This window comes from Delphinus delphis, chromosome 15 (assembly GCF_949987515.2).
Source record: "Delphinus delphis chromosome 15, mDelDel1.2, whole genome shotgun sequence".
Classification (NCBI taxonomy): Eukaryota; Metazoa; Chordata; class Mammalia; order Artiodactyla; family Delphinidae; genus Delphinus; species Delphinus delphis.
The window spans coordinates 14,248,113-14,276,094 of record NC_082697.1 but is presented as its reverse complement, the minus strand read 5'-3'; the positions used below and the strand labels follow the sequence as shown (position 1 = coordinate 14,276,094).

At 53.9% G+C, this 27,982-nt stretch overlaps 1 protein-coding gene across 1 annotated transcript in view; it reads right to left on the bottom strand.

Moving 5' to 3' along the window:
- Positions 1–9,728, bottom strand: part of CDH22 (cadherin 22) — a 124,374-nt gene extending 114,646 nt beyond the window's left edge. The window contains exon 1 of the mRNA XM_060032676.1: positions 9,615–9,728. The gene's annotated coding sequence lies outside the window, so the exon portion shown is untranslated. The remainder of the gene's footprint in view (positions 1–9,614) is intronic.
- Positions 9,729–27,982: the final 18,254 nt, after the last annotated feature.

Sequence of the window (27,982 nt, the reverse complement as noted above, 5' to 3'; positions counted from 1 at the left end):
ATGAATGAGTGTGGATAAATGGATAGCAGGAGATGGAAAGAAAGGCAGTGGTACCTCTGTGGTGGATGACGGGTGGATGGATAGAGGGGTGGAGGAGGGGGAAGGAGGGGTAGACTGGGCAGATGGATGTTTAAATGGAGGCGGGTGGGCAGGAGGAAGATGGATTGGGTGGTGGATGGATGGATGGCTTATATGGGAGGCTGGATGGATGAACCTTAGCTGGCATCTCAGCTTTTCCCCATACCTCCCAAATACAGACCCCCAAAGTGGTTGACGGTGCCCCAGTTCTCCCAGACACCCAGGCTTGACACCATCATTTTTTACTTCTCTGTCTCCCTCATCTTCCACGACCAGCAGTCATGTTTCTTTTTTTTTGTTTGTTTTTTGCGGTACGCGGGCCACTCACCGTTGTGGCCTCTCCCGCTGTGGAGCACAGGCTCCGGATATGCAGGCCCAGCGGCCATGGCTCACGGGCCCAGCCGCACCGCGGCACGCGGGATCCTCCCGGACCGGGGCACGAACCGCGTTCCCTGCATCGGCAGGCGGACTCCCAACCACTGCGCAACCGGGGAGGCCCCCAGCAGTCATGTTGATCCTATTTCCTCAGTGCCTTTTCCCTCTGGCGGCTGTTCTCCACGACCTCATTCGAGCCCCAACCTCACTTGTCTCCGGGACGATTTCAGCTGCCCCTGCCTGCTGCTTCCTTTCTCTTTCCTTCAAGTCGATCCTAAAACAATGCCATCAGCGTGATCTCCTTAAAGCTCTAGTCAATAGCTCCCCATGGCCTGCATCCCCCGGCCTGGAGGCCCACCCTTCTGAATTCTGCTGAATCCCCCCTTTCTCAGCCTCTCTCATTCCTCCCTTTTATGGTCTCGGTGCTCTGGTCACAGCAGGCAATGATCTGTCACCAGACGTTCCCCAAGCTTCCCCGCTTCTCTCATGCTGTCCCCCCACCTGGGATGCCCACGCTGCCGCCTCTACCGCCGCAAAGCCATCCTAGACCCCAACACACAGCTCCACGGCCGGCCGCCACCCTCTGATGAAACTTCCCTAATCCCTTCAACCAGATACAGTCCACAAGCCACTTCAAGACGCATTTACTGAGCACCTACTACGTACGTGCCCAGCTGGCTAGAGGGCCCTGGTGGTGAGAGATGAAGATGAGATACAGGATGAGAAAGACACATTCTTCGCCTTCAAGGGGATACAGCGTGCTTGTGGAGGTGCCTGTGAGTGTGCACACTGACACATACAGAATTCAGAGGAAAAAAATAAGGGCAAGATAGTGGAATATTAGTAATTAAGGCTCATGGAGCACTTAGGATGGTCCCAGCACTGTTCTAAGGACTTTATTAACTCCTGTAATCCTCTCAACAAACCTCTGAGGTAGGTACAGACGAGGAAACTGAGGCACGGGTGGGGCAATTTATCTGCGGTCATTCAGCTAGTAAGTGGCAGAGACACAGTGGGTCTGTGCTTTCAACAGCACACAGTAGGGTGGCAGAAATACAATCGTGGGAGGAGGATAGATGGAGAAATTCATGACCAGGCTCACTCTGACCTCCCAGCACCCTCCCCCGCTGGGCCATAACCTGCCTCTCTGCCAACCTGGTCCCCTTCCTTTCAAGCCCAGGTGAGAGGATCATTTAAAAAAACGGAAATGATAATGGACTGAATTACAGTCAAGGGGCTAAGTCTGTTGCTGAGACACTGTAGGACCCTAGGCAAGTTCCCTTCTCCCCCGGGGCCTCAGTTCCCCATCTGCATAATAGGGTTGGGCCCATCCACACTAAAGATCCTTCCAGCTCTGACATGCCTAATCCTAAACAGATGCTTGGATGAAAGAAGAATCCCTGGGAGCCTCTTGGCCTCGGGGCCTGGCTGCATCTCCCAGGAACTCCCCCATGCTCCTGAATACAGGATTGCAGCTTCTGGTTCCTGTGGGCTCCGCTGGGAGGCCACAGTCCTGTGTCTGGTCCCCTGAATCTTTTCAGCCCGTCACTGCCCATCATCTCGTCTGCCCACTGACCTGTATCCGTCTGCCTCACCTACCCATCCATCAGCCTGCCTGGGGCCCCTCCACCTTGTGTCCCCACCTGCCTGGTATCTGTCACTCTGCCCATCACGCACACACAGAGCCCACCTCCTCACCCCCGGTGCCTCACTCTGCAAGCACCACAGTGACAACAGAGAGATAGGGTGGGGCTGTTTCCGCTCCTAGAGAAGCCCAGTCTTAACATCAGAACCTGCTTTCCAGGGGCCAAAACAGTTCTCTGCCATCGGGCATCCTCTCCCTTCCCCGGGAACCCCCAGCCACCTCCTTCCTGGGCCCAAGGGCTTCTACTTGAGGAATCTGGTCAGGGCCACATGCCTCCTGCCAAATATGTCCAAGTGGTCCCCGAGGAAATCATCGGACAAGAGCGTGAAGATGTTTGTACAAGGATGTTCATTGCAGAATTGTTTGTAATCGCGAAGGACTGGAAACAACCCAAATGTCCAACTGTGGGGGCTGGTTGAATGAATTACGGTCCAGCCACACAATGGAGAACCATGCAGCTCTTAAAAAATGATGATGTGGATGTGTATTTATCGAAACGGCAAGACATTCACAATATATTATAGAGTGAAAAAAGCAGGTTACAAAGGCCTATGTATAAAGCGAGATGCCATTTTTATTTTTTTAAAATCCACGTATGGCAGAAGGATATGCACTGAAATGTTAGGCAAATGGTGGATCATGGCTAATTAAAAATGCTTTCGTATACAAAAAGACACATACATGTACATACATACATATAAACTTACACACACATACACATATGTAGTGACTCTGTACTGAAGACTTCCTACAAGCCCAGCGCTGGGCTAAACCCTTTGTCTATATCGTCTCATTTACTCTTCCCTACAATCCTACAAGGCAGGTTCATTAAAACCATTTTACAGACGAGGAAACAGAGGCTCACTCCGTTAGTTAGTAAGTGGCAGAGCCAGGATTTAAACTTGGCTTTCTCTGACTCCAGAGCCCGTGCTCTTAATCAGTAGGTTGTCACGTTTCTCCTATTGTTTATCTGTAACTTGCCTGTTAAAAAAAATAACATATATTCACTTGGGAGATAAAGAAATGACAGAAGTTAACAAGAAAAGGAAAAAAATGAGGCTGGCAAGATATACACAGCAACACGCCCTCAATCTCTGGGGTCTCTGGCAGCGTTTCAGCAGGTTTGCCCCGGCGGCTCATCCTTCCCTCCATCCTGTATCGTGGGCTGGTCCAGGATGCTGGAGATGGGCCAGGCAACCCTGGGTAGGGTTGGGACTTAAGCATTGTAGGCTTCACTGCTGCTTGGACTGAGGCCCCCTCCTCAAGCCCAAATTTGATTCAGCCATGTGTCATGTGCCGTGCTGGACCCTGGGGAGACCAAAATGACAACCACCCAGAGCCTGTCTTCAGGATCGTCTCATCCATGGCTGGGTTTTTCAACCTCTGTACTATCAACACTCGGGGCTGCGTAATTCTTTGCTGTGGGGCCTGTCCTGCGCATCGCAGGGTGTCTAGCAGCACCCCTGGCTTCTACCCACTAGATGCCAGTAGCAGCTTCTTACCCAGCTGTGACAACCAGAGAAGTCACTAGACATTGCCAAATGTCCCCTGGGCACAAAATCACTCCTGGTTAAGAACTGTGGAGCCAGTCGATGATACAAGGCAGACAGGAAAAACAAACCAAAACAAAACAAAACCTAAACTAATTTCTAGGGGGCTCAGTGTAGATGGAAGTCATCTGTGCCTGGATGGATCAGAGAAGGCTTCCCGGGATGTACCTGTCCTTGAAATTTGAGGGTCCCTCAAGGTTCTTTGCATTCTACAGACTTATTCTGGGGGATCTCATCCATCCTTGTGGCTTCAAAGATCTATTTCTGGCCTAGAACTCTCAGGGTGCCCCAGTCTTTTCTGCACAACTGTCCATCAGGCATCTCCACTGCATGTCCCACCAGCATCTCACATACACTCTGTCCACAGCTGGTCTCCACCTCTTGAAGACCCACATAGCTTCCCAAGTCAGAAACAAGGACTCTTCCTGTCCCCCACATCTACCAAATCTCCCAGCCCTGCCCATTCTACTCCTCCAACCTCACCATCCTCCTCTACTCCCCAGGCCTGGCCACTGGCAGCTCTGGACCCCATCTTCCCCAGCAATCCGTTCTCCATCCAGCAGCAAAGTGAGGCTTCTCAGGGCAATCCCATCATGCCACTCTCCTGCTGAGAACCCCTCAGTGGTTCCCCACGGCTCTCAGGACGCAGTCCAAGCTCCTCCTCGTGGCTCTCTAGGCCCACAGGACCGGGCTTCCACCCACTTCACTGGCCTCCTTTCCTGTAACCCCAGCACCTGGACCCCAAGCTCTCTGTGCTCCATTTCAGCCACTGAACTTGCAGCTCCTCCAATATTCTCTCTCAGCTCTGGACCTTGCACTCCTTGGCCTGGAGCCTGTTCCCATCTTCCCACTGCCCCGCCCCCTTCGTCTCCTAGATGGCTGCCAATCAACCTGCAGGTCTCTGCTTAACCACCACTTCCTCCTGGAAGCAAATGCTGGCCCCTCATTGGCTCTTATCATGGCTTATGAGAATTGTTTAATTGTCTGTCTCCTTCCCAGGACCATCAGATTCCTGTCGGCTGGGATCGTGTCTGCTCGTTCTCCGTTGTATCTCTAGCATTTAGCACAACGCTTAGCACAGAGTAAACATCTAATATGGATGTGTGAAAGTATATTTTAAACTGGATAACGAATGGATGGACTGTTAGACTGACGGCTGGGTGGATGCAAGGTACTATTTGAATTGGGTCTTTAATGCTTTCAAAGATCTTCAGGGGAAGGGCATTCAGGTAGAAGGGCAGGTGTGGCTGAATGCAGGAGTGTCGGATTGGAGGCACAGTGGGAGATAAAGGAAGATGCAGACGGATTACAAGGACCTTGAATGTCACGGTGCAGAGACCGGACTTAATTCAGTAGGCGATGGGGAGCCATAGGAGAGTTTTAATCAAGCGAGTGACACGATCCCACCTGCGTTGGAGAAAGATCACTCTTCTGCAGCAGGGATTGCGGTAGGGAGGGGATCAGAGGCTGGGAGGCCAGGGAGGAGGCTGCCACAACGGCTTAGGCAAAGCCAGTGAGGTCTGAGTCAGAGCAGGGATCGTGGGATGGATGGGAGAAGAAAAAAGAGGGAGAGACTAGGGTGAAATGAATCTGGGAATCTAGAACGTGTTCTGATGCCCCAGCCACCTGCAGGCACTGGCCACTCCCTTGAAGGATCCTGAGGTCAGAGACAGATCCTGGTGGTCCCGACTCATCTTCACCCTCCTGCAGGGGTGTAGGCAGCCAAAGTCACGCACAAAACCAAACAGAGGAACAGCTGCCTTCAGCCCCGCGGAAACCAAGGGACACAAACAGAGGATGATAACAGTAACAAAACTGCTTCATTGTTTGAGTGTCCTGTGTGTCAGGCACTGTGCTAAGCAGCATACACACTCACGCACATGTAATCTTCACAACAACCTAATAAGGTAGGTATTACCATTTTCCCCCCCATTTCACAGTGGACGCAACTGAGGCTCAGAGAGGCAAAGTAACCTTCCCAAAGTCACACAGCCAGCAAGTCACAAATCCAAGCTAGTCTGACCCCAATGCCCATGTTCTTAATCAGCTATTTATATTACACGAAAGAGGGAGCTAGTAGCAGTGGATGGTTGAAGGCTGTGGGTCTGAAGCTCCCATCTTAATCTCTATGTGACAGCAGGAAGGGACCTGCCGATGGGACATGGAAGGAGACACGGGGCAGGAAGGGAATCCCTCCAGGTCCCTGCACACCATGTGTTCAGACCCAGACTACCGTATCCAGAAGGGTGTCCACGCTGTTAGAGAATTGGGCTAAAGAGTAAGTAGTATGTATATCCTTAACCCCCAGTTGGGCAACTCTGTGGGAATTAAAAAAAATATCCTCCTCTGGGGGCACGTAGTGCTACAGGCCCATGGCCAGAGGGTATATGAAACCTATTTTGCAAATTAGAGAATGGTGGCCCTTCTTCCAAAGGAAGGACACAGTCTGCCTTTAGCGCACCTGATTTGTTGAGTGGAGCTTAGGATGGATTTCAGCCCCTAGTCTCTGGTACTGAGTCCCCTTGGACAGTCAGCAACCTACCCAACTGTACATGACAGCCATGCCTCCATCCACATTGTCCCGGCAGCCACTCTGCATCATTCTCAATGAGAAAAACATGCAGGCAGATACCTAGAGCTCAGACCATTTTGCAAACAAGTTTCTTGTTAGTCCTTGTCTCCTCCATGGGAGAAAAGACAAAATTCAATTATGCCCGTTGCGCTGATGAAAAAGTTGAGGTCAGAGCCTGTCCTTGGTAGTTTGAAAAAAAAATCTAGGCTTTCTCTAGAGAGGCCTATAACAAAACACAAGATTCCAGGAAGCAAAGGCCTCTGGTCAAGAGCTCCATCTTAAGGGCACTCTGAAGAGTCCCGTGGGGGTGTGGGAGGTGGGAGGCATGAAGGGTACAGCACCTTCTCTGGGGGCATGAAGCTTTTCTTCCTGAGCTTGGCCTGAGGCCTGGGTCTCCTCTTGGACTGACAGGGGTGGATTCCTTGTCCCCAGTCCCTAGCGCCCTGTTTGGGTTGCCCCAAGACAGGATGGGGAAGCCCCCAGGCCTGAGACCCCAGCCCAAGGAAACTCCTTAAGGTCTCTTTCCTGGAACAACACTGACTCCATCCTCAGCTCCCACCCCCTCGCAGGCCGAGTCGCACTGGCTGCTGCTGGAGTTATATAAACAGGAATCTCTCTCTCTCTGTCTCTCTCTGTCTGTCTCTCTGTCTCTCTGTCTCTCTCTCTGTCTCTCTCTGTCTCTGTCTCCCTCCCTCCCTCTCTCTCTCTCTCTCTCTCTCTCTCTCTCTCTCTCTCTCTCTCTCTCTCTCTCTCTCGGAATACCTGAGGCTATATTTCCGAATGGAGCTTCCTGATGGAAGAAAAAGGAGAAAACCGAAAAAAAAAGAACAGAGAGAGAGGCAAGGAGATTTAATTGGCTGATTCCTATCACCCATGTGGTAAATAAACTAGCTGCTCCAAACTTTGCTACCTCAGAGGAGACAGACCCTCCTGGGGTCCCTGCCCAGCCCCCCTCAGAGGGCCGTGGAGCACAGAGCTCCTGAGAAGGCCTCGGAAAAAGCAGAGCCTTGGGAAATGGCTGGGGAATTGGAAGTCCTGCCTCTAGACACAATTATTCCAGACCAACTGAAACGGCTGGAGATCACAGCCACCCCCTCCGTGCACACACACTTTTTATAGAAGGGCTGGGACTTGCCGGGGGTAACGCTGAACATTTAGGGGCCGAGCTGCATCCTCAGTGTGTTATTTAGGCTTCTCTGCAAAAGGGATTTCAACGGCTTTCCCTGGGTACTGGCGGAGGAGCATGGGGGTCTCATTTAAACACCTCTTTCATGTAAGCAGGGGTCTTCTTGTTCTGCTTGCAGTGTGAAGGCAGAAAACTGTTTCGTCTCCCCCCAGACCTGCCCGACATATAAGGAGAATTGGGAAGGCCTGGAAGTCGGGACACCTGGGCTCCTATTCCGTCTCTGGCTATAGCTTATGGTGTGACCTGGGATTCTGAAAGGGGAAAGCGTGGGGTCTAAGGGTCTCTAATGTGCTCACAGTCAGGAATAGGGGAGGGGGTTCCTCATCGCCAGGAGCCCGTTGAGAGGGCTTCTCAGGAAAGGCAGCTGCCCCTTGCTTGAGACAGACCTGGCTGCTTTTGCAAAGCACCTGCCCCACAGGCACTGGAGAGCGTGGTCTCAGGTGGGTACGCAGACACCCCTAGGAAGCAGGGTTAAAATGTCAACAATGGCCTTCCCTTCCAGGAGGAATGGAAGAGAAGCATCCCAGACACTGGGAGATGGAGAGGAATAGGGGCTGGAGAAGTAGCTGGGCCAGGGAGCGGGTGACTGCTGCAGAGGGAAACTGAGGCAGGCAGGATGGAAGATGGGTGGAGGAGAAATGGTCGTAGATGGGCAAAGACCAAAGGATGGGTGTAGAGACCGAATCCCCCAAATGACCGTTGAATAGGGGTAATTAAGGGGGACGGAGTGGGCACTGATGGACCAATATATGGGGTACTAATGAGGGACAGAGAGCCATGATGGTTAGGGAGGAGCCTATGGGTTCCAAGGCAATGGTGATGCTGATGTAGGGCAGTGGCGCTGACTAGTGGGGGAGAAAGAGAATAAGATCCAGAACCTCGCAGGAGGGGCCGACAGAGGGCTGGCAGCAGGTAAATCCCTCAGATGAGCCGCTGCCGGTGATCGGGGCACCTTGGCCAGACCCAGAGACCCAGAGAAAGCTGGAGTCAGACACAGAAAAGAGTTGGTTTGGGCAACCCTAGGCCAGGCCCAGAGGGGTGGTAGAGAAGACACGAGGGTTCCCAGAAGCGCGAGTGTTGGAAACGGCGGCTTCTCTGCCCGCCACCAGGGGGTGCCCCTGCAGCTCGGGGAGACCCCGAGGGACTCCGGATTAGCTCCTCCTGCTGCGGCCCCGCCTGGTGGTCTCCAGCCCCACCCCCCCACGCCCTGGCTGGGGCAGGGGCCTGGCAGCCCCAGGGAAGAGGGAGAGGGGAAGTCAAGTCTGGAGGCCCTAGTAAGATGGGTCCCGACTGTGCCCTCTGCGGGCCGCCCAGCACCCAGCGCGCCCACACAATCCACAACTCCCTCATCAGCGCCCGGGCCCCCTAGGGTCAGTCCCAAGTGACGCTCCCTTTGGACGTGAGGCTGTCGGCCCTGTCCTTATTCCGTTGAAGGGACAGTGTGGCCGGAGCCAGATGCTAGGGGAGAGGGCAGCGCTGCCCTTCGCTCACCGGCCCGACGGCCCCAGGGGAGAGAGTTCGCGCTGGTGGGGCCGGCGGGGGGTCCCCGTGGGCCAGCTCTCCCCCTCCTCCCGAGGTGGCCGCAGCTGCGCGTGTTGCCGCGGCTTGAGTCAGCTTCTGGGTGCCCCCGGACGCGGCACGACCTCGCGCGCGCACACACACACGCACATACACACACACACACACACCCGCGCACACAATCACGCCGTGCTGTTATTTCCCGGCTCGGACCCCGCCTCTGGGAGGGGCCGGGAGCCGAAACCTGGTAGAAGAAGGTGGGGGGCGCCGGGAACGCCTGGGTCCCCGTCCCCGTGTCGAGGCTGTGCGCCACCTCTCCAGCCCCTTTCGGCGCGCGGGCTTGGCCCCCGGCGCTGCCACCCGGCGACCCGCCGGGATCCCAGAGGCTCCGGGGCGCGCGGCGGATGGGGTGGGGGGCGGGCGGGGACCGCTGGCTCCGGGCCGAGAGGCGGCTCGGCTCCGCGCCGGGGAAAGTTTGGACGTGGGAAACTCCCTCCCTGCCCGCCCCGCCGAGAGGAGGGGGCGCGCGGGGCCCGGGCGCGGGCACCCGGGCTCCTCCTGCGGCGGGAGGCTCGCCCCCCCGCGCCGCCTGCCGGGCGGCTCCCGCCGGCCAGGGGGCTCCCTCCCGGCTGGGCAGCCTCCCTTCGGCGGCGATCCGGCCGCCCCTCCCGCGGCACCCCGCGCTCTTACCTCGGGGAGCGGCCCGGGGCTCTCCCAGTCCTGCAGCCTCGGGACGCTGCGTGAGGCGGGAGCCCCGGCGCTGACGGGCGAGTCCGGAGCCCGGCGGCCGCCCGGAGGAGCCAGAGGGAGAGCGGGCGCGAGAGAGGGAGCCGCGGCGGCGTGTGCGCGCGTGTGTGTGAGCGAGGGAGCGAGGGAGAGCGAGGGAGTGAGCGAGCGGGAGCGAGGGAGCGTGCGTGTCTGACTAGGGGGGAAGTGTGCAAGGGACGGATCCCTTCCCAGCTCCCGCAGCCTCTGGTGGAGACTCGGAGAATGCAGCGCCAGCCCGGCCGGAGCGCAGCGCCGCGCCGAGCCGCAGGCTGTCGCCCGGCCGGGATGCCGAAGCCGGGGAGCCCCGGCCTCCGCCCCCGGATCGAGCCCCTCCCCCGCCGGGAGGGGCCGGCCTCTCAGTCCCGTCGGCGGCCTCGTTCCAGGAACCCCCGGGGGACGGCACCCCTCCTTCTTCCAACCGCAGATCCACGCGAAGGGAGCGCCCCCAGGAGGGGCACCATCTCCCTCAGCGTGGCAGCTCCTCTGGAGACACCCAGTTTGAGACTCGACCCCTCTCCACCACTTGACTTTACTGTGTTCAGGATTCCACATTTTCTTCCCACTACTATGGGAGGCCGGCTTCAGAGGAGGGGGGCGCCGTGGAGTGTGGGGGCAGGTTTCTCCAGTGGCCGCCCCTGGCTGGCTGCCAAGAAGGACCCCCACCCCCCCGCACTGACCCGCCAGTTTCAGAAGAAGTCGCTGCGCGTTGAGGCGGGGGGCCCAATCTCAAGGGAGGTGCGAGGTCAAGTGTCCCGGGGGCTTTTCCTCTTGGGGGTGGGGGATGGGATGCTGGACATCCTGCAACCAACAAAGTAAACAGGCAAGACATCCCCATCCTAAATTTAGCGCCACCTTGGCCCCCAGAGCCTCCCAATAAAATCCCCCCGCCCCCATCCAGCCCCTCCCCTGCCCTGAAACACGGTGCAGGTGGATTTTCCAATCTCTTTAAAATCCAGCTAGCCCGCTGCCTGAGGTCTTTCTGCCTGGCCCAGTTTCTTTCTGCTGGCTGCATGGCTTTCTCTAGTCCCATCTCTCTAGGATGAGGCCTAATGGAGGAGACCCCTGGCCCCTTAGCTCTCAGTATGAGGTTGTTGCTGGTGGGCTAGGACCCATGAGTTCCATAGACCCATTCTTTTTCTTGGATTGGATGTCCCCTTAGTAGCTCCCCAGGGCTGTTGGATAGGGGTGAAGGATAGGAGGAGCCAAGACCCCCATACGCCTCTGTCCTGCCGTGCTGTCACTGACCAGACACAGAATGATGTATGAAGTTCAAAGCCAAGAGGGAGCAGGGAGCCCCAGGCCCCTGGAGTCCTGTGGGTCCTCAGGGACCCAGGCTCTACCTCACCCCATCCTGCTTCCTCCTTTGCCTCCTTCCCTAATTTCCATCTCCATCCCCATGTCCTGGTCCTTCTCTCTGCTCCCTGGTGATTGAAATCACCTCTCTCATGGCTGCCCCTCCAGCCCCTCCCACTAAACTCTGTCACTCTTTTATTTATTTTGAGATTTATTCTTCATCTCGCCAGCCTGTTCCCTCCCTTAAGTCCTTCTCTAGGTTTATTCCCCTTCATTGATCTCTCCCAGCCCTGTCTTTGTATCGCCCCCTCCTTCTCTCGCCTCTCTCCTCCCCTCTCCTCTCTATTCTTAGCCTCCACTCTTTCATGCTTTCAGAGACCCGAGGCCAGCCCTTCCAGAGGCATCTCCTCACTTTCTGTTCTCTTCCTCCCCTCCGACTCACTTTGGCCATTTGCTCCAGCTACCCCTCTCTCCCTTCCTCTCCCTCCAGGCCCTGCTGTGTGCGGCTCATCTTAGGAGTCAGACCTGTTTAATTGTCCACAGGTTGTTCTGGCCTGGGACCCTGTTGCTCTCACACCTGCGTCCACACAGTAGGTGCTCCGTAATGTTCACTGAATGAGCTCCTCATGCATCTTCCTTTTGATCTCTCTGCTCTCCCCATGACTCTTTATTAGATCTCCTGGGTTTGCTCTAACCCTTCCTTCCTCCAACAAACCTCTGAACATCCACTCTGGGCCAGGCACTACGCTAGGCTCTGGACACACGCTGAGGTCACCATCAGCCATGACTGAACACTTCCTGTGTGCCATGATTTTGCTTTTAAATCCTCGCAACAATCAGATACTAACCAGTATGAGCCCCATTTTACAAACGGAGAAACAGAGGCAGCCAAGTGCTGAAATGTCAAAAGCTCCCACAGCTGGCAAGTGGCGAGATCAGGTTGGTGCGTGACACTTGGGCCTGACCTTGCACTCTGGTCTGGGAGAAGGTAAGCAGGAACTTCTGCTGCAGTGTGACAGGGGCGGCAAGAGGTTGTGTAGTGTGACAGAGGAAGCACACTGGGCTGTGTGGTATTGGGCAAGCCACTTCCCTCAGCGTCCTCGTGCAGATAAAATGACATGATAATAGCAATCGTTAGCAGTTAGCAAGCTTTTGCCACGTGTCAAGCCCTGTGCTAATTGCTTACCTGGATCATTTCATTTGATTCTCATACCAACCAACACACACATTTAGAGATGTGGAAACTGAGGCACAGAAAAACTCTAAACTTGCCCCAGGTCACACAAGTAGTTTGTGGCACAACTGGGATCCCAGCCACACCAGAGCCCGCATACTGAACTGGTGCGCCGTGCCTCCCCAGGCAAGCGACATGCCTCATGCATTGCAGGTGCTCAGTTAGAGGCCCGAGCCTGTGCCTGATTACATTATAGCCTGGGGAGTGTACTTAGAAGGGAGATGCTCCTCTGCCAGGCATGGGGATGGGATAAGGAAGGGTGGGAGCGGGTGGGCGGAATGGCTAGAATGATTCCGGAGAAGGGGTTTGTAAAAGTCCTCCTTTCACTTATATCAGATGCTTCCAACACCGTCCTGAGACACGGAGCATGTTTTCCTTTTGAGTAGTCACCCGGGTCCATAACTATTCCCCTCCCTCTAGCCCAGGGTTTCTCCACTTTGGCACTATTGATATTTTGGGTCAGACAGTTCTTTGCTGTGGGAGGCTGTCCTGTATGTTGCAGGGCGCTTAGCAACACCCCTGGCCTCTACTCACTAGTGCCAGCACATCCATCAATCCCCCCTACCCAGCCCCGATGTGACAACCGAAAATGTGTCCCAACATGGCCAAACCTCCCCTGAGAGGCAAAGTCACCACCACCACCCCGACACACACACAACTGAGAACAGCTGCTCCAGCCTGAACGCCTTAATGGCAGGGTCTGCTCAAAAGTTTGAACAGGTGTCCAGGAGGCAGACGGCCCTCAGCTCCAGGCTCTGCCCCACTCCCTGGCTCTCCTCTCCTTTTCCACATTTCCTTACACCGTGGCTGGAGCCCACAGGGCCTCACTTCTCTCTGTCTTCACCTGCAGCCCTTCTCTATCTTTCTATCTCCTTGTTCATTTCTTTATGTCTGCCTGTTGCCTTCTCACCCGCTGTCTGTCTCCCCTGCTCAACCCCCCCCCCCCGTCTCCTTCTGTTCATCAGTGTTTCTGGGTCTCCCTGACTCTTTCTCTCTTAGTGTCTGTCTCCTTATTTGTCTGTTTCTACCTGTCCTTCTATTCTTCTCTATGGCTGTTCTTTCTTTCTCTCTCTCCCCCTAGCTGTGTCTCTGTGTCTGTCTTTCTCTAGCCACTCCCTACTCCATCTGTCCACCCTCCCTCATTCTCTCTGCCTCTTTCTCTCTGTGTCTCCCTGTCTTTTTCTATCTCTGTCCCTTTCCCTCAGTCTCCCTCTGCCTCCACTTCACCTGTCCTATCCAGGCTCTCTGTCCCCATCCTCCTCCCTCTGTCTCTCCTCCCTCCTTCTCTGCTCTCAATGCCTCCCCTGCCTTCCCTCCTCCCTCCCTCCCTTTCTGCCTTTCCCCCACTCTCTTCCTCTGTTCCCCTCCCTCTATTTTCCCCTCCACCCCATCCCTCCTTTCCTCCCCCTACTAGCGTTTTGTCTCTAGAAGCCGGAAGTTAAAAGCTTTTCCGAACTTGCTCTCCAGTCGCTGTTCCCGGCGCCTTTCATCTCGCCAGCACATTTGTAAAACTGCGCAGACTGAAGGGCCTGTGACATGAACAACCAAAGAAATGTCAGCGCGGGGACTGAGGCCGCCAGCCCGCCGGTGGGCGTTGGGGGGGGGCAGTCAGGGCGCCCCCCCAGCCCCTCCCAGGAAGGGACCTTGGACCCAGGCGGGGATGCAGGGCCCCTCACGAGGGGCTCGCAGGCGCTCTGAGCCTCTACGGACCCCAGGCTTCCTCCACCGGGGCGACTGGAGCGCAGGGGCGGGGCGGGGGTGAGGTGGGGGGAGGCCCCGCCGCCCTGGAGAGAGCCGGCGGGCTGCGAGCCTGCAGGGGAGCCCGAACGCTCGCTGCGCACTTAAACACCCCATGGCGTTCATCCTGGGGCCACACTGTCTGGGTTCAAAACCCATCACTCCACTTACCGGCTGTATCATCCTGGGCAAGTGACTTCACCTCTCCACGTTTCAGTTTCCTCATAGGTAAAATGGGCGTGGTGATAACAGTGCTTGGGTCAAAGGGCTGGGTGAATGAGCGAATCCATGTAAGGACTTAGAATAAATGTTTGCTGTAATTAATAAGGAGAACAACAACTCGGTAATGTGGGATTATCAGCCGCATGCTCTAGATGGGGAAGGTTTAGAGGGGGAAAGTGACCAGCCAGAGATTCAGAGCAAGTCAGTGACGGAACAGGGGTTAAAGCCAGACTCCCTCTCCCTTCTCCCCTTTTGTCCTCAAGGGAGAGAGTGCAGGGGTGGAAAACAAGCTCCAGGATTCAAAGAGTGCGTCTGGGGACTTCCCTGGTGGTGCAGTGGTTAAGAATCCACCTGCCAATGCAGGGGACATGGGTTCAAGCCCTGGTCCAGGAAGATCCCACATGCCGCGGAGCAACTAAGCCTGTGAGCCACAACTACTGAGCCCACGTGCCACAACTACTGAAGCCTGTGCTCTAGAGCCTGCGAGCCACAGCTAATGAGCCCGTGAGCCACAGCTACTGAGCCCGCGAGCCACAATTACTGAGCCTGTGTGCCACAACTACTGAAGTTCGCGTGCCTAGAGCCTGTACTCTGCAACAAGAGAAGCCACCGCAATGAGAAGCCCGTGTACCACAAAGAAGAGTAGCCCCCGCTCGCTGCAACTAGAGAAAGCCCACGCGCAGCAACAAAGACCCAACACAGCCAAACATAAATAAATAATTTTTTCTTTAAAAAAGAAAGACTGAGTCTGTTTTGTTCACTGCTGACTCCTGTGGATACCACATAGTAGATGCTCAATAAATATTTGTTAATGAGTGAAGGAAGGAATGAAAATGGCTGGAAAGTTGCCAAAGCTAGAAAATGGAAAGCCTGCTTTGTTTGCAGAGGGATAGTTTGGGTTGACGTGGAGGAAGGAGCCCCGTGCCTGGGGAACTTCTGGGCGAGGAGAGCTTGTCCAAGTCTGGGTCCAAGCCACCGAGACCCAGCCTGCGGGAGCACCATGGACAGCAGAGATGCCCCCAGGCCCTGGGAGGCCTCTCCAGCTGCCCGGCCTGGCCCAGCCCTCCATCTCTGATTGCATCCCCGTTCCCTGACCTGGCACTTGGAACATCAGTCTGGGACTAGACCCCAAACTTCTGCCTCCCACACAAACTGTGTCCTTTTTCTTCTCTTTGGATCCAGATCCAAGCAGCCGACTGGGAAAGCAGCCCATCGCCTTTCCCTTCTTCCCCTCCCTTGCCTTCGGCCCTAGACAGCGTCTGCAGCCTTGAGGCCCCACGCTGCAGGTGGCTGCCTGGAGATGGGAGTAGGGCTTCCCTGGGCTTTCCTGAAAGTCCCTAAAGACACAGTGACAGTAGAACAGGGCCCAAGCACCTGGACCATCCCTCCTGAACCCCTTCCCTGGGGTGGGAGAGGCAGACAGCCCTGCCACACACTCCCCTCCAATGCTTCAAACACTCCACTCTTCCTGAATTATTCACCTGCCTCTCCCCAGGGCTGCAGCAGAGTGCCCAGCCCAGGTGCTGAGGAGGAAAAAAGCAGGAGCACCCATTAAATTTAAACACCGCTGAGGATTGTCCGATGTGTGGTTCTATTCCTGGCCTGGAGAAGAGCAGCCAGCAGGAGGGGAAGGGGGATAAGCAGGGGGCTGAGGGGAGAGACCCACGATGCGGTGAATGACTTGCTGAGCTCCAGCAGAGGGAGGAAGGCCATGCCACTGGAGAAGCCTGGCCTTCCCTCCCTGCAGGCCCTCCCCCACGAGGAAGTGGCCCTTGCTGTACCACCTCACTCACCTGATTCTGATAAGCAGGAGGACCCATCTTAAAATAGCTTCTTTGCAATTGCCTGAAAGCCAACCGTTACTGCTTCAGTATCGGGAGCAGAGCATCACCTCTCCAGCTCTATCTCTTTTATAAATTTATTTATTTATTATTTTTGGCTGTGTTGGGTCTTCTTTGCTGCGCGTGGGCTCTCTCTAGCTGTGGCGAGCGGGGGCTACTCTTCATTGTGATGCGCGGGCTTCTCACTGCCGTGGCTTCCTTTGCTGCGGAGCATGGGCTCTAGGTGCACGGGCTTAGTAGTTGTGGCACATGGGCTCAGTAGTTGTGGCGCACGGGCTTAGTTGCTCCGTGGCATGTGGGATCTTCCTGGACCAGGGCTTGAACCCACGTCCCCTGCACTGGCAGGCGGATTCTTAACCACCGCACCACCAGGGAAGTCCCTCCAGCTCTATCTCTTGCTACTTCCTTCTTGAACCTTATATCCTGGTAATACCAAATAGTTTTAGTATATGTTTTAAAAAATTGCACTCTGAGCTTTTATGAAGCCATTCCTGCCCCCTTGGATATCTCTTTCTTCCTTTGTCTCGCTGGAAAACTCCTATTTATCCTTCAAAACCCAGCTTAAGTACCACCCCACCAGACGTCATTAAGATCACCCACTTCTGTCCTCCGTTGGACCTGGAATACACATCCCCTGTTGCTTCCCCTCTTCATGCCCCACATGGGTGTCTTTGACTGTCAGGTCATCATAGTTCCTGATCCTCTGAGAAGCAGCAGAGAGGGAGCTGGTCACCCTGAGGAGTCTGAGGTCTCCTCCCAGTCCTGTGTCTGGCCCCAATTCTCTGTGTTTTGGGGCAAATTCCTGGTTCTCTCTTGGCCTTTGTTTTCTATTCTGTAAATTGCAGGAGGAGCGGCAGGGGATAATTTCCCGATGGCTGAGGGCCCTTGTAGTTATGAGTCCAGGATTCTCTGCTCACATATACTTTTGGAAACAATTCCTTGCTCTTTCCCCAGGTGGATGTTGTCTGACCAGCTCCCTCATTGATACCCGGTGGGCTTGGACTGACGCATCAAAGCCAGTTGTTGGATTTTTCAGGAATTTTTCAAGCCCTTGAAATTGACCACGTGGAGATTATTTACACCATGGAAATTGGCAAACACTACAGACCAGGGCTTCCCCCCTACACCTTCCCGGAGAGCCAGGTTGCTCTGCCTCAGCATCTCTACTCCCTCCTCCAGGCCTTTGCTCCCACGGTACCCCGATTTGAGAGGCCCCTGCCTCAGCCCTTGCTCCCAGGGGTTGCTCCCACTCAGATTTCAGGCCCCAACTCATCCACTGCAAGTGAGTACTTCTTGCTTTGACTTATGGTCTTCTCACTGTCACCTCACTCCTCACGGAATGCCCATTTTTAGTGGCAACACAGTTGGATCCGGGAAGAACATGCCCTTGGGAGCAGACTCGTGTGAGTGGAAATCCCGGCCCTGCTCTGTTCCACAGCCTTGTCTTCTTGCCAATGGCGTTTCTTCTCAGGCTCCTTCTTCTAGGGGGTCTCCCTGCCCCTCTCAAGTACAATGGTGCCCCCCACTCCGCCTCACCCCTTCCCTCACCCGTCTTGTCTTGTCACCTTGATTTATTTATCTTCTTAGCTCTTGTGACTTCCTGGCATTTACATTCATTTGTTAAATTGTCCAATGACCATTCCTCCCTCTGGACTGTAAGTTCTGTGAGGGCAGGGATCTTATCTTCTGGGTCACTGCTCCTGGAACAGTGCCTGGCACACAATAGATACACAATCATTTCACTAAATAAATAATTGTGACCTTGGGCGAGTCATGACGCCTCCTTGAGTTTCAGTTTTCTCAATATCCAGCCTGGAAGAATTATTGTGAGGTGTATGTTCTCAGGTGGCCTGAGCTGCCTTAGAGAGCAGCCCAGGCCAGGGATCCTAGTTCCTGTTCCACCACTAACCCACCGTGTCACCTTGGGCCAGTCAATCCCCCTCCCCTCCCCTTGGTTTTGCCAGGGTGTCGTCACGTGAGATGATAAGCTGGACCAAGAAACCATTTCAGTCTTTGGATCCCATCTGCTGTTCCCTCCCATCCCATCCCCACCTCATTCATTCATTTCCATAAATATTTACTGAGCATCTACTATGTCCCAAGGCACTGAGGATACAGCAGTGAACATGGGGATGCCCTTATGGACTTCCATTCCAATTAAGGAAGACAAAAAATAAGATAAATTAGTAAAATAAATAGTACATTAGATAGTGCTTAGTAGAGATTTAAAGCAAGAAAGGGGCACCAAGAGTGTCAAAGAGGAGGTTCCCGTTTTGGGAAGGGGGCGGGGTCTGGAAAATATCCCACTGCTAGGTGAGATGTATGAAGAAAGACACAAAGGAGGTGGATTTTTAGGGAAAGAGCCTTCTGGGCAAGTGCAAAAGCCAGGAGCAGAGGCTGGCTGGGTGTGTCTGAGAGCCAGGAGGCACATGTGTCTGAAGCCCAGCGAGCTGAGGCCAATGACGGAAGGACAGAGAGTGATGATGGTTGATTCTCTTCCTCCCTCTGTCCCTCCCTCAGTGGGAAGATGGTCCCTAAGTTTGTGGCATAGGAGGCTGGGGGGGGGGGCTCCCCTCCCTCCGCCCCTCTCCTTCCCCCCTCCCTCCCTGCCTGCCTAGGCCTCTCCTGAGCTAGCGGGGAGCCCAGCCTTGCTGCAGGTGCCCACAGCTTCTGGATCCGTCATTTGTCTCCCGGTGCCATGAGTTTCCTGGAGCCGGGCGCTTCCTCCTCAGCAGCCCCGCTCCCCTGAGTGGCAGAGACAGGTGTGAGGAATTAGCTGTGGGGACTGATGCCGTGACAGGAACCGGCACAAAAGAAGGGGACAGAGTATAATGTTTATTATGTTTGAAGCAAAGCAAACACACGGCCTATTTATGTATCTATAGAGAATTAATTGGCGAGCGGCAGCAAGAAGCAGATTATAAATTAGAATCATTTTCTCCAACTGAAACCCATTCATCTTGCTTCAGAATGGGCCTGTCACCTCCTCCTGACTCATTCCTTTTAAAGTCGTTGCTTTTTCTCACCGGTCCCCTACAGCTCTCACCTTGAGATTCCCCCAAACCCTGAGGGGGGAACTCCCTGTTGAAGCTCCATGCTTCTGGGAGGCCTCCTGGAGGCGTCTCACTCCAGCCTCCTGGAGCCCACCCACGCCCTGCCTGTCCTGGGTCTGAGCCCCTGATGCCCTGACCTTACATTGTTTTCCCTTCTCCCCTGTGGCCCAGAGCCTCTCTCAGCCCATCTCCTGCTCTGGCTGGTCCCCAAGAATATGGCAGAAGGGGAGCCCTGGCAGCGGCCCAGGCCGAGCAGGTGGAAGGGAGCAGCCCACGGCTGCCATCCTGGGGACCCTGAGGCACTGGCCACTACTGCCTGCTTTTGATTCTGGGCTTGGAGCAGGCGGCCTCCAGGGGAGTCAAAGGGAAACAACGCTGCTGGGTCCCTGGCGGACCTGGCTCCAGCTTCTCTAACCTGGAGCCCGTGAAGGTGAAAGACTCTGGGTAGGTGCCAGCGGCTGCCAGGCCTGAGGGTGATGCCATGACTGCCCCGGGGGTGTGGCCTAGTTAACCCTTCCCTTCCTCCCGCCTAAGCTGCCGCCCTTTGAGCTGGAGGCTGCAGCCCGGAGGCCTATGTCAAGGCTTTTTGGGCAAAGAGAAAGCAGCCAGGATGCTAAACCTAGGAGCCTCACGATAAAAGCTATGAGCCAGATCTACGTCTGAATCCAGGTAGCACCTCCTGACTAAAGCGGCAAGTCACTGCCTCTCCCCAAACCTGTTTTCTTGACTGTAAAGCGGAGATGATAATAATAGTACCCGTAACCTGAAGTGATACTCAGCTCGGCGTGTTAAAATATTGCAGTACTTCCACACTGGTCTGTAAATAGCCAATGGACTCAGTGCTCATCCCCGCTACTACCCCAGTCCCACCTAGGATGCCTCTCCTCTCCACAATCCAAAAACTAAAAGTCAGCTCCTCTGGGCACCTCAAGGACTTGCTCCAGCGTCAGTGATGAATGTTCTGCTGGACCCATACATGCTGCACTGGGTAGGAAATATTTTGCCCTGCCTGCATCCCACAGATATCATGAAGGTTAAATAAAATGATGGGAGTACAGTGCCTGGCCCCCGGAAGGTGTCCAATAGATACTGGTTGACACTATTATTAATCTGGACCAGGGCTCTAGGCCTGGAATCCTGGGATCCCAGGCCCCCACTCTTCCCTCTTCCTCGCTACCTTAAAAAAAGCCTGCCGAGGGCTTTCCCGGTGGCGCAGTGGTTGAGAGTCCGCCTGCCGATGCAGGGGACACGGGTTCATGCCCCGGTCCGGGAGCATCCCACATGCCACGGAGCGGCTGGGCCTGTCAGCCATGGCTGCTGAGCCTGCGCGTCCAGAGCCTGTGCTCCGCAATGGGAGAGGCCACAACAGTGAGAGGCCCGCGTACCGCAAAAAAAAAAGCCTGCCGATAACTTCCATTCTGCACCAGGAATCCCTCACCCTTGCCCCAACTGCTAGCTTCAGAGAATCACTGTGCTGACTCCCTACGGCCAGCCTGAGCACACACCTCCTGGGATTAGAGAGCCTTTGCCTTTGGGAACGTTGAGTTTCCGAGGCAGAACAGAGACCCCTTGAGGGCAGGACCCCAGGTTGACTGACCTCTGTGTCCCCCACCTGCCAGATCAGCTGAAGCCTGGATATCTACCAACGGCCCATCACTGAGACGGAGGGACAGACTTGGGTCCAGTTGCTAGCAGGACTCAGTACCACATGTGATCATTCAAGCATTCAGAAGGCCTTTGATCTTCTTGTCAAGGGCCTACAGAAAACTTAGAGATGTGAAAGGAAAAAAGGAGAAAAAAAGATTAGCTCCAAAATACAAAATGAAAACTGCAAAATCGAAATTAATGAGTGTTCAGTTAAATGTCTACAAAACCTAGCATTTTGGCAGCTCGTCAATAGCAATTCAGCTCATCTCTCCCATACTCGTGCATAAAAGATGCATGAGGTGGGTGTGGATGCGTTTTACTGCGTGTGGTGTGGAGTAGAGACCCCTCAAAGCAGGAGTGCACTGGGTCTGTCTCCATCTTCAAACACTCTTGGGTCCCTGCTCTGCTCCTTACTCACTGTGTGACCTTGGGCAAGTCATTCCCACTTTCTGGGCCTCAGTTTCTTCATCTGTCAAATGGGGAGAACCACGCTCTAGCTCTCAGGGTGGCTGTGGGATTATGCAAGCATGTTTCTGGAGGGCATGGCAATCCCTAAAGTGCTGGTCTTGTGCTGTGGGAATCCAGTAAGGGGAGGCTGTGGCCAGAAACTGGCTGGAGAGGACTTATCTTCAACCCCTGGGGCCCTTGTTAGGCTCTTTCTCCTACACAAGGTTATGTACAAGGATAATATTCAAAATATGTAATAGTGGGGAATGGACATTGGGAACCGGAGCAGGACCCTGGAGGCCCTTTCTGGGTGAGGTATAACCCATTACTTGCTAGATCCTGGGAAAAGCCAGGGGCTCCAAGAGGAGCTGGAAGTCAAGGAGGGGGGCTGAGCCCTTGGGAGACTCAGAAGACAGGGAAGTAGCTATTTAGCCACCAGAGCGGAAGGGTCTCAATATTTTAACACCTGTAATAGCCTTATTGGTGCATCCTGGCTCTACATGGCCTGTCGTCTCCCAAGATGGGACGGGACACCCTTGTGAGTGACGTGGGATTTAGAGATCGTTATTTATACGATGACCCTAGGACCCAGGGGTTCTGCTCCTGGATGTGTATCCCAGGGAAATTCTCAGCATGTCCACAAGGGACAAGTCTGGGGGTGCTCATGCCAACATTGTCTGTGGTGTGGGGAGCTGGAGGCAGCCCCAGTGCCATCCCCGGGGGAGTGGGCAGGAGGGCGCAGGGGCACACAGCATGGAGGTCTGCACAGCTGTTAGTGCTAGAGACGTGTACACAGTGACAGACGTGGATGGGTCTTTAAAACACAAAATGAAAGGAGTAAGAAACCAATGGGGGGAATTCCCTGGCAGTCCAGTGGTTAGGACTCGGTGCTTTCACTGCTGGGGCCTGGGTTCGATCCCTGGTCACCAGGGAACTAAGATCCCGCTAGCCGCAAGCCTCGGCCAAAAAAAAAAAAGAAAAAAGAAAAAAGAAACCAGTGGGGGATCTGTGGCATAATACCATTTATGTGAATTCAAAGTGCATTCAGACAGTGGTTACATGAGTCTACAAGTGTTGAAACGTATAAAGCTGAACACCAAAAAAGAGTCAATGTTACTGCAAGATAAATACAATAAGACAAGAGACCCCCCTCAGAGGGTTAGTTCTAGAAGGGGAGACACACTTAAAAAATTGCACTCATGCAAAATTGTCCTTATTTGCAAAAACACAAACAAAAAGATCCCTTGTCACCTCGCCCCTCCAGGAACTCCCAGGCTAATGCAGCGAACAGAGGCGGAAAAAAAAGCAACTCACTCTGACATCATCAGGGCTGTGCAAGCGTACAAGGCGCTCCGGCACCTCGGATGAGGGAAGAGTTTACTCTGCCTGGGGGAACCCCAGAAAGCGGCCCCTGAGAACAGATGATACGTAATTTATCTACCACGCTGCGTAAGACGAGTTCAAGGCATGATACGATCTCCCCATCAGAGAGCAGGCAATGCTTTACCCAAGAGAGTCAAGCTGGAAAGGTGGGATTTAAGGCGCCAGAGGAGGAGATATAGTTGGCTGGGGGGTCTTTCAGGCTTGGGCACTTCTTGCCTTATCAGCTGCTGGTGGCTGGGCCCCCTACCAGCCAAGCTGGGCTTGAAGTGGCCTGCTGTGCCCCCCTCTCCAAGAGGCCTGGCAGGGCTCCCTTGTGCCTGGGGAGAAAGGCGGTCTCCTTCTGCCTGCCTGGAGCCTGCTGGTTCCGCCTCCTGGACTCTCCCTCTCTTTTATCCTCCCTCCGCTTGCAATCCATCACTCATCCTGCCCTCTTTTACCTCCAAATCATTTATTGAATTTGCCGCCTCCTCTCCAATCCCTGGCCAGCCCTCTCCCGGCCCATCACCAGTCTCCCAGGTGTCTCTCCCTACAACGCCCCCCTTCATCCTAAAGTCAGCTCTTCTCCGCTGCTCTCCCTGCTCTGCATAGCATCCAGCACCTCCAGGGTCCTCAGCTTGGCTTCTCACGGCTCCCACCTCACTCCTTATCCTCAGACATCACTAGACCACTTGAATTCTGCCCTTTCTTTTCTCCTCGCTTTGCTCACGATGTCCTCTCCTTTTGGAATTCCTTTCCACCTCCAGTTCCCCTAGTGAACTCCTATGTACCCCTCAAGGCTCTCTCAGACCTCACCTCCTCATGGAAGCCTTCACTGATCACCCCAGACTGCATGGCGTGCCTCCTCTGTGCTCCTGCAGCCCCCAATGTACCCTATGGTTCCCAATGAACCAAAGCTGTCTTTTTACTTCCCCGTTAGACGTTATATGGTAAAAACAGGTGAGCTTTGGACCCAGGTTCCCTGAGTCCACTACTGGTTCTGCCTTATTGTGACAGTGGACAAATTACTTGATCGTTCTGTACCTCAGGTTTCTCATCTGTAAAATGGGGATAAAAAAGAGTACCTATCAAAAAATTAAAAAAATCAAACCCCAACCCAAAAAAGTACCTACTTCATGGGAATGTTGAGAGGAATCAATGGATCTGTGTAAGTTCTTAGCACATAGTAAGGTCTCCATAAATGTTTGCTGTTATCCTCCATCTCCGCACGCCAAGCTACGAGTTCCCGGAGATCATATGCCTCGCACCTCCCTGGGGTCTGCTTCTTGAGTGGTCATCTGCTGGAGACCCAGCTGCTGGTGTGTTAAGAGATGCCACACGGGTGTCCACCATCGGCCAATTCTGAGCCCCAGGTCTCAGAATTGATTCTTAAATGGATTCTTTTTAGAAAATTTTTAATTTAGTTTGGAGTACAATTGATTAACAACGTTGTGTTAGCTTCAGGGGTACAGCAAAGTGACTCAGTTATACATATACATGTATCTACTCTTTTTCAAGTTCTTTCCCCATTTAGGTTATTACAGAATACTGAGCAGAGTTCCCTGTGCTATACCATAGGTCCTTGTTGGTTATCTATTTTAAATACAGCAGTGTGTACATGTCAATCCCAAACTCCCAATCTATCCGTCCCCCGTCACCCATGCCGCCTGGTAATTAAATTCATTCTTAAATGCTTTTGACTCAGGGCCGTGAAGTGCCTATAGCTGTGACGAAGGGGCCATCACTAGCCAGACCTCTTTTCCTGCCTCCTGGCCCGGTCCCAGGCCCCCCTCAAGCCATCTGATAGGAGCAGAGGAAGGAGTCCTTCATGGTAGGAGCTGTCTCTGGCCAGACCACCCTCGGTCCAGCAGGCTGACCCTCCTTGGTGCCCTACCCCATGCCCGGCTCCCCGGCATGGCTCCAGCGTTCCCCATGGCTACCCCAATGAGGCTCTCCTGCCTGGGTGGTCCTCAGCCTCTGTCACAAAGAAGCTTTTCTTGCCAGTGTTACTAATTAACAGAGAATGATGATGAGTGTCATTAACAGCCTCAAAACATTTGTATTATGAGCTCCTTGCTGGCTGCAAGGAGCTCATAATACAAATGAGCTCCTGTCCAGGGTTGCCCTGGATAGAGGCGGGGTGGGAGCCTTGGAGAAATCAAGCCTGAGAGGGAGCTGGCGGGAGAGGCAGGGAGGGGAGACACTGGTAAGAAGAAACGAACTTTAAAGTGGATGAATTATTTACTGCAGGAAACAATCCCGAACTCACTTACTCTCACTAGGAACATCCCAAACTGTAATCCGTGGCATTTTTCACATCTCCCTAGCGTGCTGAGTGATTTTCTTTACGACTGGATATCAGAGGCCAGGATAATCTTGTAGTAGATTGGCTTAGTATTGATCATGTGTGTCTTCCTGGGCTCCACATTCTCATCCAGGCTTGATGCTGGCGTGCCCGGCTTGGATCACACCCCAAGGCTGGACAGGGCTGGGGTCAGCCCCAGGTGGGAGCTGAGGAAGTGGTCATCTCCCTGGTGAGCATTCGGGGCCACCCTGATGGAGCCCCTTGTCCACAAGCTGAGCATCTCTGCCTGAGTCACCGCTGCCAGTTTCGGTCTCGCCCCAGGATGGTCCTAAATGAGCCCCTGATATTTTCCCATATGCTTTAGATCCATCGTGTCATTACCTCCTCTCAAGAACCCTCAGGTAGATGTTATTAATCCCATCTTTCAGATAACAATAGCAGCAACTTTTTATTGACCTCCCCCCATGTCCTAGGTACTGTGCTAATACCTTTCATTTATTCTCTAAATGTTTCCTTATGACAGCTCCGTTTACTGAAGAACACAGAGAGGTTACGTGGCTTGCCTGGAGTCACACAGGAAGTGGCAGAATCTGGCCCCAAGTCCTGATCTCCTCACCGCCAGCACCGGGCGCACACTGACTCCTTTTGAGAGTGATGGAAGAGGAGTCATCAAGATGAAGGATGTCAAGCCCACGACGAAACAGAGCAGGTGTTCGGTAGGACTTAGGTGCCGCTCTGGAGACTTCCTGAAGCTGGCGATGCTTAATCTGAAGGGCCATGTGGCTAATAGCCACGGGCAGTGTAGGGCACATCACTCCCTCAGGGCCAGGGCTTGTCTTCAGAGCAGAGACAAAGGGAGCCCGGCTGGCTGGGGGGACACTGCTGGCCTGACACCTGACAAGACTCTCCTGCTGCAAGGATGCTTATGGTCCTGGGGGAGGGATTTCCATGGAATCAGGGAGGAGGGGAAGGAGGCTGGGAGACAAGGGCAGGAGGGCAGGGAACTCCCGGTAGCCGCAGAACTCTACAGCTGTCTGTGGCCTCTGCTTCCCTTTCAGGGAGAAAGAGGAGGAATCCAGGGACTGGGGCTCTATTCCTGACTGGGGGCCTGGGGAACTTTACGTGAGTCCCTGCTCTTCTCTGGGCCTCTGACTTTCCACCTGTAAAGTGGGATCTCTGTCCTAAGTCACGTAAAAGGACTCCTTGAGTTCCAGTTGATTAGGTCAGCATCTGCCCTTCTGCATAGAGGTGGGGGCAGGGAAGATGGTTGGTGCCAAATCTCCCTCGGCCACTCCCCCCTCCCCCCGAATGTTGGCTCTTCAGCGTTGGAGTGACCTCTGATATCATTGGTGCCAACCCACCCATTTTACAGACAGGAAAACTGACGTCCAGATCACAAAGTCAGGAGCAGGAGCAGGCGTCCTGACTCCCCAGCCATGCTCCTCCTGGGTGTGCCCCATCCAGGCTGCAGAGGCAACTTGACTCGAAGGCCACCTTGCTTGGGACTGAGGGACCACAGGCACAGGGCTGGGAGTGGGGGGGCAGGGAGTGGGTCCCAACACTGGGGCCATGGCTCTGGCATTTGGCCACCTTCTTCTGCGATTGTAACTGTAAATAAGGCAGCTGGGAGGACTCCCAGCACGTTAACAGGTTTAACAAGCAGTAATGTGCGACCCACACTACAAATGGATCTTTTAATAATGAATAAGCATTTATTTGACGAGTTATAACAGCTTTACCACTCTTGGGATCCTCAGAAGTCCAAAGCTCTGGCATCGACTCCTTAGACTCGTGTCCCCTCCTCATATCTTTTGTCCATTATTTTTTCCGATTGCCTGTTTTTCCCCTATTGATTGGTAAAAGTTCTGTGTATATTAAGGTTATTAACCCTTAACCTGCTATATGCAAATATTTTCTCCTACATCTGTATATTTTTTTTCCTTAGGTTGTACAGAAATTTAAACATTTTATGTAGTAACACCTGTTGTTTTTTTTTTTTTAACGTTGAGACTTCTGAGTTTTGCGAATTGTTTATGATGGATCTTCTGTTGGGGAATTGCAGGGTAAGACCAAGACACAGGCTGGGCTGGGGGTCGGGGCTAGGGGGTGAGGCTCAGCAGAATTCAAATACAAGAGCCCTGGTCCTGGATGACAGCCTTGGGCGAGTCCCCATCTCTCTTGGGCTTCAGTTGCCCCATCCATAAAATGAAAGTGCTGAAATACACAATCTCTCAGCTGCCTGCTACCACAAATATCCCAAGATTCTATAGGAAGAAGACCTTGTAGGGAAGATGTTGCAGTGCATTCTGTGAGGGGTCCCAGCCATATTGTCTTTCATGCGTCTATCTCCCCCACCAGATCTCCAGCCCCTGTGAGAGCAGGAACTGTGTCTTTTTATTGTGGTGTCCTTAGCGCCTTGCAGAAGGCTGCCTGCCCTGCCCTTGGGAGAAATTCTCCCAACTGAACTGTTGGTCATACCTGGAAGTGGATCCTGGCTTCATTTCACACCTCTGTCTAGTGGGTAAGAGAGTGGGCTGCCTGAGTTTAGACATTGACTCTCGTTTGCTGGCTGTGTGACCTTAGGCAAGTGACTTCACCTCTCTGAGCATGTTTCCTCATCTGTAAAACTGGGACAAAACGTTCCAGTGGCGTCATTCAGCTTGCATGAATAATTGATCCAGGAGAAAGAAACACACATGTGCTTCTTGTGTCCCTGAACGTAGTAGGCATTCAATAAATGTCAGACCTCTCCCGTATCTCCGTTGCTGACTACAGTGCATTACCTCTTGAGCTGCTAAAAAATGTTTGGTGAGTGTCTAAGTTGGGGTTCTTGCAGAAAGAGACCCAAAGGAAAGCATTCAAGGTCAAGTAGTTGATTGGGGAGGTCATCTCAGAAAACACGAGCAGGAGGGTGGGCAAGTGAGGGGGGAAGGGAGATAGCCAATGAGGTGGGATGGTCAAGCCCATTACCACTGCGGAGTGGAGCCTAACCCCACTGGGGAATTCTGGGAGCCAGCATAGAACTCATACTTCAGAGTGTCTAACCCCCAAAGAGTCAGTAGTTAAGAGCTACTCCGTGAACATTGTCCCATGGCTCTTCCAGTCTGCCATCTGGGCAGCAAACTGGCTCCGAAGGCCAGAGCAAATCTCAG